General features: G+C 44.6%; 1 protein-coding gene across 6 annotated transcripts in view; it reads left to right on the top strand.

Moving 5' to 3' along the window:
• The window catches only part of TIAM1 (TIAM Rac1 associated GEF 1), a 263,811-nt gene that overhangs the window by 225,311 nt on the left and 24,326 nt on the right, over positions 1-14,174 (top strand). The window lies entirely within an intron of this gene.

Here is a 14,174-nt window from a genome sequence, read left to right as displayed (position 1 = left end):
TGACGCGAGTACACAGTGCAATGTATGGTGTGTGTAGATGTATGATGTGTGTGTGTGTAATGTATGACATGTGTAACATGTTATGACTTGTGCATGTATAGACATGACGTGTGCGTACAGTGTATAATGTATGGTGTGTAGATGTATGACGTATGCACAGTGTATAGATGTGTAACAAGTTATGACGTGTATGTATAGACGAATGACGTGTATAGTGTGTACAGTGTATAATGTATGATTTTTGTATTGTGTAGATGTATGACGTGTGTATAGTGTATGATGTGTACAGTGTGTAAATGTATGATGCGTGTAGTGTAGATGTATGACGTGTATAGTGTATGATGTGTACAGTCTATAATGTATGATGTGTAGTGTTTAGATGTGTGACGTGTGTATTGGATGTGTACAGTGTATAGATGTATGATGTGTGTCGTATGTAGATGTATAGCTATAGATCTCTATACTGTACACACATTATATAACGTGTATGTGCAATATAAAGATTTTTATTTAACCCTTTACCTTCTGCTCTTAGCTATAAAGCTTGATAGACTTTAAAAAAAAACTTTTATGATTACTTTCCCCCTTTTTACTGGACATTCACATCATATATCTTTATTTATTTTGTACTTTTGTGTCCGTGAAATCTCTTAATCTTTCGATGTAATGTTTAAGCCTTTTCCTGGCAGTCGTTGATCCCCACCAATGAAATATATCTATTTAACGTAAATCTGTTCTTCACATTTATTTCTGTAGATTTATTTTAAAACAAAAAAATGAAGAAAAACATTTAGTGAGTGCGCTAAAACCTCTTCACGCTATAGATGGGAATATTTGTTAATGAACGTCTGCCCCCGGGGGCCTCTGAGACTGACAGGTTGACATCACTGAGCGCCGCACCGTGCAAGCAGCGCTGCCATAGATACACATATCGTTCAGATGAATTCCTCTAAATTCCCCTGAGGGCCAAGAACATGTAAAAATATCTCATATGTAGGTGATCCAACCGAACCGGGGTGGGCTAACAATGCATATGGGACCTTGCATAGTCGTAGGTACTGCAAAAATTAAAAAAGCAAGCGGTAAGTTCTGGAATGTAATGGGATGACCCATCCTGTGTCGTGGCCTCTAAAGGTCGGTAAGGACCCTTGACCTTCAGTGCTCGGGGATGCAGCTCACTTTGTAGGACTTGATTGATCAGTGTCTTAACATTTTGTAGATGTGATCGCCCCATGCCCCGGTGTTCATAATCTGCTCATGGCTCCTGCTGATTTGTAAAGGTTAGAGCCCAGTTCTCGTGCTAATGTAATGGAAGCCACGTGTGAACGGCCCTGGGGGAGCACAGACATGTGTGAAGTTGGGTAATGTTTGCTTTGTATTACTAGATAGAATCACTTCTGCTTTGAAGTGTAATCTCAGTTACTGTAACTGTGTATGACCCCTGCGTATTATCCGTGCAGAAACCTGCAGCACATCCATCCTCTACAGAACATAATCCACCATGACAGGTCAGGAATATGACTAATGGGCCATATTTATCTTAAAGGGATCATCTCATCACACCATCATGGCATATCATTGGGGTGTACATTTCCTATCGTTTCTTGATCGGTTGGTTTCTGACTGATTTACCTTAAGAAAAAGAAAGCCGCAGTGATGTTTCATCACTTACTTGACCATCAGTACTGGCATCCACTTCATTTTCGGCATCCTTGGTGGTCCGACCTCTTTTGCAATATGCCATCTTTTTGTGAGACTCCTTCAGAGAGAACTTAGTAGTGATTTAAGAATGGAATTTACCTTTTAGATATTAGAGCAGGTTTCTTTCTTTTTTTTTTCTTTTAGTTTTACGACCTTCAACCAGATCTCTAGCCATGGTGATTTGATGGATCAATGATCTGTAGGAAGATCAATCTTGTGTAAGCCAACATAGGTCCACCAGGGTCTTCTCCACCGTTATTGATATTATCAAGCCATCGGGTTGCTGGGCTTCTTCTACGCCTGGTTCCTTCAATTTTTCAGATCACGATATCCTTCTCTAGTGATTACTCTGTGTGATGTCCAAAGTAGGCAAGTCATAGCTTGGTGATCCTTCTTTCGAGTGACTTGTCTCACTTGATTTGTTCTTCTTGCCATCCATTGTATTGAGGACATTCTTTTCCAGCACTACATCCCGAAGGCTTTGATTCTTCATCTGTCTTGTTTTTTTATTGTTCGTATATCGTATCCATGTGTTACCACTGAAAATGCCAAACTATGCACGAGCTGTCTTCAAATCGAGGAACATTTCACTGGCGACTAAGACCTTATCCAGTGACTTTTTTGATTTGTCCATAGCTAATCTACCTAGCCGTTCCCATTTATCATAATGGGAGTCACCAAACGTGTGGCTACGTGTGCAGATTCTCTACATTGGTGGGAGACCAGTTTGTTGGAACCCCACCAGTCTGACACTTAAAACGCTTCCAGATGGTATGTTTTCCGTGAATCGAAAAAAATTGGCCAAGAGCATGAAATATACCAAAATAAAATAACATGACGTACATCCATGTAACCAATTCAGTCTTGAGGATGTTGCTTGCGTGGATATCACAAGACAATTGATGAAACAGATTGGCTGCAGTGGTCACATGAATATAAGACCACCTTCCTGCTGAAAAGTAGCAACAACCAGTGCCAACCAAAGAATTGGCAGAGAATATAACAAATCAGATTTGGATAGTCTTTATTTTGGCACATTCCTTAGACTAACACTGGTTGGTTTTGCCAACATATCTGTAGCTCTTGACCCAATTCTTGTTTTTTTACTAGAAGATGTTTAAAAGGGGTTTTGTCACCTTAATCTTGCTGTTTGTATCTCCTTTCTCATGAGCCAAATGTGCGACTCAAGGCTGGGATGTCTGTGGCATTGTGCCGTCAAAAGAACCACAGTGACTACACGCTACTCCACATCTCCACCTGAAGCTGTAGAACTTTTTTGTGATTTTCTTCAGATCTTTTCTTGGTAGACCTTCCAAGAAGCATGAACTCCACATACCTCTTAGATAACGCAAAGTTTTATCAGTGGTGTCACAATTTGGAGGTTGAGCATCTGAAGTATCAAAGCCGTAAATCCAAAGGCCAAGAGAGATTCTGGTGTATAAGCATTTCGAGGAAGCCCCGATTTTTGGAACCTAACTGCTTAAAGTGGCTATTGTAAGTCCATGACCAGTTTCCTTATGTTAAATCGGTGCAGAAATGGCATTCAGGAAGCCACCAGAGACAACTGTTTAGTCCAGAATGAAGTTTTCTGAGACAAAGGAAACTATAACTTTTCACCATGAAGGGGGAGAGTCTGTTGTATCTGGTCCTGCACACGTCTCCTTCTAGATATTCACTCGCACATCTTATGGTAGCCAGGTGTTGTGGTGCTTTCCCAGCTAGGGAAAAGAGGATTAACGTTTGGGAATCACTGATTAAAGTGTACTGTGATGTTCTCTTACGAACAAACGGGAAAAAAATGCTACGGCACTGAATGGGTAAGAACCAAATGAGAGCTTTGTCAGAATTAAATACTGTGTTTGATCAATTATGACTGTGACAGAGATAATTTACAAAGGAGTGCATCAAAAACTAAACTGTTTTTTTTTTTTTGGGGGGGGGGGGGTTAGTTTTCTTAGGAGGAGGCTCTGCGTAATCCATATATCTTGTCCTGGAGTAATTTAGTTGTTTTGCTATTTTCAGTCCTGGCCTGCAATATTAATCAGATTTTTCTTTTTCTTTTTTTGTTGTTTGTGGCTGCTACACTTGTCTAAATGCAGATAAAATGGTGTATGTACAAAAATTTGTTTTCTTCCATGCATAATATGACTTGACTATACCTGTAGGAAGTCTCTCTAAACTCGCAGATACATATGGGTGAATTTTTTTCTTAGAGCATTTTCATAGAAAGTCCCAAAGTTCTTGTCCAGTTTGACCAAGTTTTTTTTTTTTTTTTTTTATTAGAAGACCCTTTTGATGATCACAGGGTGCCAGTCTTATAGGCCCGTTAGCGATCGGTGATAAACTACAAGTAGCTGGTGTTCAATTCCCTTTGAGTGCCACCGCAGGGGGAACTGAAGCATTACACATTGCCCTCAGTTGGCGGCCGGGCTCTGTTGGCGGCCGGGCTCTGTTGGCGGCCGGGCTCTGTTGGCGGCCGGGCTCTGTTGGCGGCCGGGCTCTGTTGGCGGCCGGGCTCTGTTGGCGGCCGGGCTCTGTTGGCGGCCGGGCTCTGTTGGCGGCCGGGCTCTGTTGGCGGCCGGGCTCTGTTGGCGGCCGGGCTCTGTTGGCGGCCGGGCTCGGGCTCTGATGGCGGCCGGGCTCGGGCTCTGATGGCGGCCGGGCTCGGGCTCTGATGGCGGCCGGGCTCGGGCTCTGATGGCGGCCGGGCTCGGGCTCTGATGGCGGCCGGGCTCGGGCTCTGATGGCGGCCGGGGTCGGGCTCTGTTGGCGGCCGGGCTCTGTTGGCGGCCGGGGCCGGGCACGTTCTCTCATCACTGGCAGCGACTCCAACATGTCCCGTGCTCGTTATATGCTTCCTAGGGATCTTTGCATTGATTCAGGATTTCCGAATAGTATTAAGCCAGACAGCCAGGCACGAGATATGGCTGATGTTGCCAGGTTATCACATAATGGAAACCTTATTTTTGGTTTTACACTCTCCATTACTGGGAGACTCTTCATCTGGTGTTGGTAGGCACAGTCATGTTGCGTTGGACCTGAAGGTCGTCTTGTTTTGTAAGATCAGCGTCCGCTTTCATTACATTGAGAAAATTTGCTGCTGTGGCCTCTCGGTTAAGGTAGCGATCACACTGGGTAATACTAGGCTAGCGCGGTAATTGTCCTAGTGTGAGCCCAGTTATTTTTGTAAGCCTCTGTTCGCACCATGCTTCTGGGAAGAAAAGGGTTTTAAAGCTGGGAAAATGGATGAGAATTTGTTTCAGCCTGTCTGTGTAATCTGCTCTTAATTGCCCTTGGGACAATAATGGATTAGAATGGGCAGATAAGCGCAGCGTGATGAAGAGTAACAATCAGTTACAGATGAACGGCAATACCAGGCACAGCCTGTAAGCAGCAGTGGTGCGGTTTCTGGGAAAAAAAGCACCTGTTTTTCTGACTAGTATCTCTAGTGATTTTCCTTGCTTTTTTTGGTTTAAACATTTGTTCTTTCTCTTTTTTGACTATTTATCAAAGAGCAGTCGACTTCTCCTCCTCGTAGTGCCGCATATGTCCTGGCTGGTAATAGTGACTTAAATTTTTTTGGAATTACAATTGTTTTCTTTTCCTTCAAAAAAAAAAAAAAGTCAAAGGCTATTCATTTATTTTATTTTTGTTTTAAGACTGGAGGAGATCAGATGTAATTAAATAGCTATTCTAGCTCTGCTCACTTCCAGGATGCATGCGGGGCCAGTGATGTCCCATCTATTGAGGCATCTGTCCTAATCATTACAGTAGGACGGGTGCACGATATCTGTCCTGCCGGGTTTCAATAGACGTGTTATCGGTCCCGCTTGCCTCCCAATGCGAAAGTGAGTGTATTATGACATTTCAAGATTTAATTAAAGGGACTCTTGTCTGTATAGTGTTTTCAGACCAAGTACAGGCGCTCGGTGCACCCTTGGTGGGGCCGAACATTAAAGTAAACCTTCCAACATGCTTGTTTTCCATCCATTTCTGCCCTTATCCGGCTCTGAAGCCAGAGCTGTCAATCAAAGAAGAATGGGGTAGAGGTGGAGATAGACTGACAAAAAACAAGTAGAAGGGAAGTTGCCCTTAAATTTTTGGCCACGCTATGGTTCAGAGTCCCTCTACTTGGTTTGAACAGCCATTCTGTGCTGACTAAGGCCTTAAATTGACTTTACTTGTTTGAGATAAACCCCTTTAGGGTAAAGGCTTGAACAATGTAGATCTGGCTTATGGATTCTAGACAGAAATAGCTGAGTTTTCCTGGGTGCTTCGACTAGCCAGCTGGAGAAATGTGGTGTTGCTTGGTGGCCAACTCTCCTCCTTACATCAAGAACTGTCTCTTCCAACAAGATCTGTGCCTGACCACTGCATCGAATTAATATCTAGCAATGACCAGCTGTTTGCTTGCAGTGACTAAGCACCAACAACTTATGAAGAGAAGATTAGACCTGTGGGTAACCCAACCAGCAGTAGTGAGAAGTGATGAGGCATCTGATTGCTGCTGGTTGGGTTCCCTGCCCGGTGTTCTTCGAGTGTTTGGTGCTTGACCACTGCAGTATGTGCGGTCACCTGACACCCTTTAGTTATGTTAATGAAAAAGGATTTTCTACCTATTTATCACCTCTGACCCCATACCATTTGTGATGAGCCCAGATCTCGCCACCACGCCTGACATTACTATTACGTCAGACAGATAACTTAATGTGGTCTCCCCGCTTTCACAAATGAGAAGTTCTGCATCCCCTGAGGACACGCAAGTTCAGCTTGATACAGTTTTACACAAAAACGCCCCCTGTCTACATGGACCCAGGAAGGCACGAGGAATGAGAAGATGTGGCCCACGTAGTCACTGATGTGGCACCACACTCTCTCACAATCCTGACAGGCTGAGAGTCCCCTTTCACTAGCACCAGTGAAACAGAGCACTGCCACCAGTTCATTAGATATAAGCCTGGTCCATTAACTGGATTATATCTGGCCAGAAACTAGCTCCGGTAGCATGGAAGGTTAAACCGAGAAATGGAAATGTGGATTCTTGGATCGAGATCAGAGCAGCCCAAGGTTAAATTATATATTTAATTGCCTTAACAGCGCACTAGAAAATAGACTATATACACACAATGGTTACAAATATATACAATAGTCAGTGGTATACAAAAAATAGTGGTAGGACAAAAGATATATAAGCAGATGGATCATGTCAATTACCGATTCGATTTTAGACCATGTGCGTGCAGGGGGCATGGTCTGCCAGCTGGCTCCCTAGGTCCTTCACAGCATGTTACTCGATAACGCCAGCACTGTCGAAAGTGGACCGCACGCATAACAGAGAGACACCACATGGCCTTGCACTAGCGTTTATCTCCTTTGGGTAACTCTGGGCTGAACCTAAAGCCCCTCCCTTGCCTCTGCAGCTCAAAACGCCATGATGGGTCATAATTCGTTAATAGATGGTCCTAGGGAGGCAGTTTTGGCGCCATTGGATCTGGCCAGGCAACTGCTAAGCACTTAAACCAAACACTGCTTTGCTATCTGGTTTCTGCTAGCTGTTCTATTTATCTCCATACTCTGAGTACTAGAATGGGTCAAGACCCAGGCGGGCGTTCGCCATGTTCTGGGGATCTCGGAAATATACACAATGTACGACTAGGACATTAAAGTATTTATTATTATTATTATTATTATTATTATTTATTTATATAGCACCATTAATTCCATGGTGCTGTACATGAGAAAGGGGTTACATGCAGAGTTATAGATATAATTTACAGTAAACAGGTTTACAGTGACACACTGGTACAGAGGGGAGAGGAAGCTGTCCTTGCGGACTTACATTCTATGGGATAGTGGGGAAGAGACAGAAGGTAGGGGTGAGGCGGTGGCGGCTCTGGCGGTGGTGAGGCGGCGGCTCGGTTATTGTAGGCTGTAGGCTTTCCTGAAGAGATGGGTTTTCAGGTTCCGTCTGAAGGATCCGAGGGTGGTGGATAATTGGACGTGTTGAGGCATGGAATTCCAGAGGATGGGGGATATTCAGGAGAAATCTTGGAGACGATTGTGTGAGGAACAAATAAGTGTGGAGGAGAGTAGGAGGTCTTGGGATGAACGAAGATTACGTGAGGGAAGATAGTGGGAGATTAGTTCAGAGATATAGGGAGGGGACAGGTTGTGGATGGCTTTGTAGACCAGTGTTAGTAGTTTGAACTGGATTCGTTGGGGGATTGGGAGCCAGTGGAGGGATTTGCAGAGGGGAGAAGCAGGGGAGGAGAGAGGTGGATTAGGCGGGCAGCAGAGTTGAGGACAGACTGGAGTGGTGCAAGAGAGTTAGCGGGGAGGCCACAGAGGAGGGTGTTGCAGTAATTGAGGCGGGAGATGATGAGAGCATGCACAAGAGTTTTCGTAGATTGTGGACTGAGGAAGGAACGGATTCTGGCAATATTTTTGAGTTGGAGGCGACAGAAGGTGGCAAGAGCTTGGACGTGAGGTTTGAAGGACAGGGCAGAGTCAAGAGTTACCCCGAGGCAGCGGATTTCAGGAGCGGGAGAGAGCGTGATGCTGTTCACCATAATAGATAGATTGGGTAGGGGGGATACGTGAGGTGGGGGAAAGATGATGAATTCGGTTTTGTCTACATTGAGTTTTAGGAAGCGAGAGGTGAAGGAGGATATGGCTGACAGACACTTCGGGATTCTGGACAGCAGGGAGGTGACATCTGGGCCAGAGAGGTAGATCTGAGTGTCGTCTGCATACAGGTGGTACTGGAAGCCATGGGACTTTGAGTTGTCCTAGGCCAAGGGTATAGATGGAAAAAAGTAGGGGTCCTAGGACAGAGCCTTGAGGGACTCCAACAGAGAGAGGGCGGGATGAGGAGGTAGTGTGGGAGTGGGAAAAGCTAAATGTGCGGTTGGATAGGTATGATGCAATCCAGGACAGGGCGAGGTCTTTGATGCCAAGGGAAGAAAGAATCTGTAGCAGTAGGCAGTGATCGACTGTGTCGAAAGCAGAGGACAGGTCAAGAAGGAGGAGGATGGAGAACTGTCTGTTAGCTTTGGCTGTGACTAAGTCATTAGTAATTTTTGTCAGGGCAGTTTCGGTGGAGTGGTGGGGGCGGAAGCCAGATTGGAGGTTGTCAAGGAGAGAGTTAGATGAGAGGTGGGAGGAAAGTTGACCATGGACATGCTGCTCAAGGAGTTTTGAAGCAAACTGGAGCAGAGATATGGGGCGATAGCTGGGCATAGCAGTTGGGTCAAGGTTAATTTTTTTGGGGATGGGTGTGATGGTGGCATGTTTGAAGGCAGAGGGGAAGGTACCAGAAGAGAGCGATAGGTTGAAGAGATGGGTTAGGGCTGGAATAAGCGTGTTAGTGAGGTTGGGGAGCAGGTGGGAAGGCATGGGGTCAAGTGCACAGGTGGTGACTCGAGGTGTGATTTGGAAAAGAGGCGAGTAAGCTCTCCTTCAGTGATGTTTGAGAGGGAGGTTATTAGGGAAGGGCAGAGGTCTGGCATATGGAGTGGTTGGGGTGGTGTATCTCCATAACTCCTTGTGAAATTGTGTTTCTGGAATGTTCTAGAAGGCGTCAGCAGCTTCAGGAGGACTCTATATTGCAAGCAAGCCACTAACAGCCTTTGAGGCTTCAGCCCCTCTGCTGAACTAGCTGTTCCAGTGAGGGTTTTATAATCCCATACCAGATAGGATACAAATGATTAACATGAAATTATATCTCCAATATTTTTCACAACATTCCAAATTTGGTTGTTTTGTAAACCTTACAGAGCGCAATAAAGCTGCCTATAGGCATGATATCAACCAACTGATATGTGCAACTGCAGGTTATGGCCAACTTCCAACCAAGACCATCCAGCATGACCGTTCAAAACTTTGAAAGACACTTGCTTGTGAATGAAGTTGCCCATCCAATTTCTTACCAAAGTTTGGCCACAAAACTGCAGCGATCTTTCCTTTAAATCACGAATGCATAGTACCATAATGGTTGACTAAGGCCCACAGGGGTTGGTTATGATGCTCCATGAACACAACCTTGAGCTAAAGCCTGCCATATACATCAGATGGCTGTAGCTAATCGTCCAGCCGGCAGTTATCTGGCCAGCTCTGGTGACGGCTTATCTCCGGAAGAACAAAGTGATCAGCAGGCAGAAATCGTACAAGTATAAGCGACATCTCCCCCAATCGGTTGTCTGGGTCCTAATATAGATTAGTATGTTTTTGTTTTTTTTCACGGCTCTGTAGGTCTGGTAGAACATGGCTTTGTAAGTCATAGGTTTTCGGAGAGCATGTAGGTAACAGAAAATGGTGGATTAACCCCGTGGACCCCCAACTATTATTTCTATTTCCAGATATCAAAGCTCTTTATCAAGTTACACTCACCCCCGTTGAGTTAAACAAAGGGTTGCCCTACCCCCAACTCCAATGGATTTTTTTTATTTTCTCGGAGAAACTGATGTTATCAGCACGAACCTCAAAACAGGTCTCCGATGATTGCAACCCTCCGCGGTGTTAATGCCTCCATTTATTACAAGCTGGCTGCTCCTTTTTGAAGAACACCATTTAGAGCCAATGTTTTCAGACTTGAAAAGCCAACGTATTCGCCAACGCACCTCCACGTTTGCCTACTCTGTGATTAACTGCACATATTATATCATAACCTAGTGTGATGAGAGGAAGATTGCCGAGCCTACATGAAAGCCGACTCTGTTCACGTCTCCAAATACCATTCTTAAAATCCTATAAAAATCCTCCTCAAATCTAACACCCCCCCCCCCCCCCCCCCGCCATATCGGAGTCATTTGCAATTGAAATCGATGCCCTCACAGATTCTGTTTACTGTATTTCCTTATGTGAGGTTCTGGGCGAGATTTTGCAATGTCGTTGCTAGGTGACTCTGTGCCTACACATCCTGAAGAAGAGCGCGGTGGGTAAGGGAGTCTCTCCGAGGCTTCTCCCCGTCTGTAGCCCCTTATCGTCAGACCCATTCATGTAACCGTTCATCCGCTATTATGAAAGGTACAGGAAGTACAATGGATGTGCACGGGAGCTTGCCGAGAGATTTTCCTCTCCTGAATTGGCGTAATTGCTGTGTGTTAGCAGATGTAACAGGGATCCGTGTAATCTCTCCCTCTCACAGCAGAGAGAAAATTGTGATGACACGGGAGTACTGAAACTCAAGGTTACCTTCCCATAGTGTGCAAGTCAGACAAGATGCTAGGATTTCATAGACATGAACTTTGGAGGGGGGAAAAAAGCATTGTTATATCCATAGAAGTTAATGGATTTTTTTTCAGGTTCCCATTGAATTCTGTTTTGAGTGCAGTCTCTGGTAACAGTCAAAGGCAACTCAATACAAATGTAGAGGCCATCGTGTTTCTTAGTGTATAAGTATGCCTGTGTGTGTGTATATGTGTGTGTACTGTATATGTATGTATGTATATGTATAGATATGTAGTATGTGTATGTGGTGTGTGTTTGTGTATATGTATGTGTGGATAGAGGTGTGTATGTGTGTGGATAGGTGTGTATGTGTGTGGATAGGTGTGTATGTGTGTGGATAGGTGTGTATGTGTGTGGATAGGTGTGTATGTGTGTGGATAGGTGTGTATGTGTGTGGATAGGTGTGTATGTGGATAGGTGTGTGTGTATGTGTGTGGATAGGTGTGTATGTGTGTGGATAGGTGTGTATGTGTGTGGATAGGTGTGTATGTGTGTGGATAGGTGTGTATGTGTGTGGATAGGTGTGTATGTGTGTGGATAGGTGTGTATGTGTGTGGATAGGTGTGTATGTGGATAGGTGTGTATGTGTATGTGTGTGGATAGGTGTGTATGTGTGTGGATAGGTGTGTATGTGTGTGGATAGGTGTGTATGTGTGTGGATAGGTGTGTGTATGTGTGTGGATAGATGTGTGTATGTGTGTGGATAGATGTGTGTATGTGTGTGGCTAGATGCGTGTATGTGTGTGGCTAGATGCGTGTATGTGTGTGGATAGATGCGTGTATGTGTGTGGCTAGATGCGTGTATGTGTGTGGCTAGGGGTGTATGTGTGTGGCTAGGGGTGTATGTGTGTCTATATGTATATGTGGTGTGTGTCTATGTGTGTGTGGATAGATATGTAGATATGTAGATGGATAGATTATAATTTATTGTTGTGCATGTACACACACACGCGCACACACGGGAAAATATGTATTCGATGCACTGCCGATTTTGCAAGTTTTCCCACTTACAAAGAATGGAGAGGACTGTAATTTTTGGCATAGGTACTTTTCACCTGTAAGAGACAGAATCCAGAAAATCACATTGTATGATTTTTACATAATTAATTTGCATTTTATTGTATGAAATAAGTATTTGATACAATAGAAAAACAGAACTTAATATTTGGTACAGAAACCTTTGTTTGCAGTTACAGAGGTCAGATGTCTCCTGTAGTTCTTGACAAAGTTTGCACACACTGCAGCAGGGATTTTGGCCCCCTCCTCCATACAGATCTTCTCCAGAGCTTTCAGGTTTCGTGGCTGTCGCAGGGCAACATTGCATTTCAGATTGCTACCAAAGGTTTTTCTATTGGGTTTAGGTCTGGAGACTGGGTAGGCCACTCCAGAACCTTGAAATGCTTCTTATGGAGTCACTCCTTAGTTGCTCTGGCTCTGTGATTCAGGTCAGTCATGCTGGAAAACTCAGCCACGACCCATCTTGCTCTTACTGAAGAAGGGAGGCTGTTTGCCAAAATCTCGAGAAACAAGACCCCATCCATCCTCCCTTCAATCTGGTGCAGTCATCCTGACCCTTTTCCAAATTGCATCCCCAAAGTATGAGGTTTCCACCACCATGATTCACTAGTTGGGGCTAGGGTTGAGCGAAACGGATAGGTCAATTTCATAAGTCGCCAACTTTCGGCAAAGTCTGGTTTCGTGAGACCCGAGCCGATCCCAGTGTGGGATCGGCCATGCAGTCGGCGATCTTCGCGCCAAAGTCGCGTTTCGTATGACGCTTTAACCGCCATTTCACGAAACCCGACTCGATCCTAAAAAAGTAAGTCGCTCAACCCTAGTTGGGACTATGTTTTTGGCTTTGTGCTCAGCCTTCTTCCTCCTCCAAACAGTGAGTGGAATTGATACCAAAAAGTTCTATTTTGGTCTCATTTGACCAGATGACCTTCTCTCATGCCTCCTCTGGATCATCCAGATGGTTATTGGTGAACTTCAAACGGGCCTGGACATGTGCTGGTGTGAATAGAGGGATCTTGCATGCCCTGAACTTTTTTAATGCTTGATGGCGTAGTGTATTACTAATAGTAATACTTAAGACTGTGGTCCCAGCGCTCTTCTGGTCTCCAGGTCCTCCCATGTAGTTCTGGGCTGATTCCTGACCCTTTCTCAGAATCATCCTTGCCCCACGAGGTGAGATCTTGCATGGAGCCCCAGACCGAGGAAGATTAAGATTGACAGTCATCTTGTGTTTCTTCCATTTTCTAAAAATTGTGCCAACAGTTATTGCCCTCTCACCAAGCTGCTTGCCCATTGTCCTGTAGCCCATCCTAGCCTTGTGCAGCTCTACAAATTTGTTCCTGGTGTCGTTAAACAACTCTTTAGCCTTGGCCATGGTGGAGAGGTTGGAGTCTGATTGTCCTGTGTGGACAGGTGTCTTTTTATACAGGTAACCGGTTCAAACAGGTGCAATTAATACAGGTAATGAGTGCAGAGTAGGAGGGCTTCTTAAAGAAAAACTAAGAGGTCTGTGAGAGCCAGAATTCTTGCTGGTTGGCAGGCGATCATAGACTTATTTAATGCAATAAAATGCTATTTAATTATTTAATAATCATACAATGTGACATTCCTGGTTTTTAATTTTAGCTGCTCTCTCTGTTGAAGTGTACCTACGATAAAAATTAGTCCTCTCCATTCTAATTAGGTGGAAAACTTGCAAAATGGGCAGTGTAACAAATACTTATTTTCCCCACACTGTTTGGATGGATAGATAGTCACTTTTGCATTTTGTCATTGCTCTCTCCACTAGAAGTATTGTTCAGTAGCAAGAGGCAGTGTCTACAACCCACAGACGTTGCTCAGGTAGTGCAGCTCATCCAGGATGGCACATCAATACAAGCTGTGGCAAGAAGGGTAGTTGTCTGTCAGCACAGTGTCCAGAGAATGGAGCAGATACCAGGACACAGGCTAGTACATAAGGAGATGTGGTGGGGGCCATAGGAGAGCAACAACCCAGTGGCAGGAACGCTACTTCCTCTTTTGTGCAAGGAGTTATTGTGTTTAAGTGTTGTTGATTTTTTGAGAAGGCTGTGTGCGCCTGCTTTTTTCTTAAATGGCTTCACACTTGTGTGTGGATTACATCTGACATTATATCCCGGTTTATTTTTCAATTAATGCAGCAAAGCTGCAGTATGAAAAAATAAAATGACCTGGGCTCAAAGGCTTCTTGACATGAAGACCTCATAGGGCAG

The sequence above is a fragment of the Ranitomeya variabilis genome, chromosome 3 (genome assembly GCF_051348905.1).
Source record: "Ranitomeya variabilis isolate aRanVar5 chromosome 3, aRanVar5.hap1, whole genome shotgun sequence".
NCBI classification, from domain to species: Eukaryota; Metazoa; Chordata; class Amphibia; order Anura; family Dendrobatidae; genus Ranitomeya; species Ranitomeya variabilis.
The sequence above is the reverse complement of the archived record's forward strand: the minus strand, read 5'-3'. Positions and strand labels throughout refer to the sequence as shown.